At 36.2% G+C, this 965-nt stretch overlaps 1 non-coding gene across 1 annotated transcript; it reads right to left on the reverse strand.

Annotated features, from left to right (window-relative positions):
- Positions 1-367: 367 nt before the first annotated feature.
- LOC136836778 (small nucleolar RNA U3) lies at positions 368-573 on the reverse strand. The gene has a single exon (XR_010852479.1). It is a non-coding gene; the product is annotated as a small nucleolar RNA U3 (small nucleolar RNA).
- Between the last annotated feature and the right edge of the window lie 392 nt (positions 574-965).

A 965-nucleotide genomic window follows, 5' to 3' on the forward strand; every position in this document is an offset into this window, starting at 1 on the left:
ATCATTTGGATAAATTAATTAAAATCCAACTATTATCACATGTGACACTCGGCAAACCAGACAGGCACTCACAGAGACGTTTATTAGTATCCTAAAGACCAATTTGAAGAGATAAAAAAATTACGCTAAACAAATATTAATTATTCGGAAAAGGTGAAAATAAATGAGACAAAAATTAATCAGAAAACGAGTTTTTAAGTCGAAGAAAAATTTTATGGAACCTAATGTACTTTGGATTATGCCAGCAACACGTACAATGAACATTTGAAGTTCAATGGTTTCTTGGGGAAGATTTAATTGGAGATTTTTATCCCATGAAGGGAAATTTAAAAGAAAATCATAGAATCCAATAGTGGATTGGAACTCAACCACTCAGCCTGTGACGTCCTCCTCCACTCAAGGGCGAGCCCATGAGGGAACGGTCTTCAATGCTCAGGAGTAACTGAATACTCAAGAGCCGCTTCCCGCTCAGAGGACGACACTCAACCTCGTCATCGTGGTTGAATTCGTTGCGAGTTTTGGACTTAAACTCGTCAATCACACTATAGAATTGATCCTATGTAGTATGATCATACCTTCAGCCTCCCAGCTTCGACATCTCATCACACAAGATGCTGACTCTCGTCATTATCAGAGATAATTATGTTACTATGTATCGACAGGTTCTATGTTCATGAAGATTTGTGGTTTGTTCTTGTTACAGACATATTTTCTCCAAAAATACTGAATACATAAATTTCACAATGAAGCCAAAGCTTAAGAAAAATTTTCAGCTCAGAAATTTTGTTATGAAAACGAACTGGGGATACCAACATACAATTTCACTTGGCAGTCAAAACGACCTTGGCTCAAGTTAAAACGGTACCACTTTCACCCTGCCCTCCATTTTTATGATTTGCACTTGTATATTATTAAATTGCTGGTGTTTATAATGAACATTAAAGCAATAATTTAACACCTTTAAA

Source organism: Macrobrachium rosenbergii, chromosome 56 (genome assembly GCF_040412425.1).
Source record: "Macrobrachium rosenbergii isolate ZJJX-2024 chromosome 56, ASM4041242v1, whole genome shotgun sequence".
NCBI classification, from domain to species: Eukaryota; Metazoa; Arthropoda; class Malacostraca; order Decapoda; family Palaemonidae; genus Macrobrachium; species Macrobrachium rosenbergii.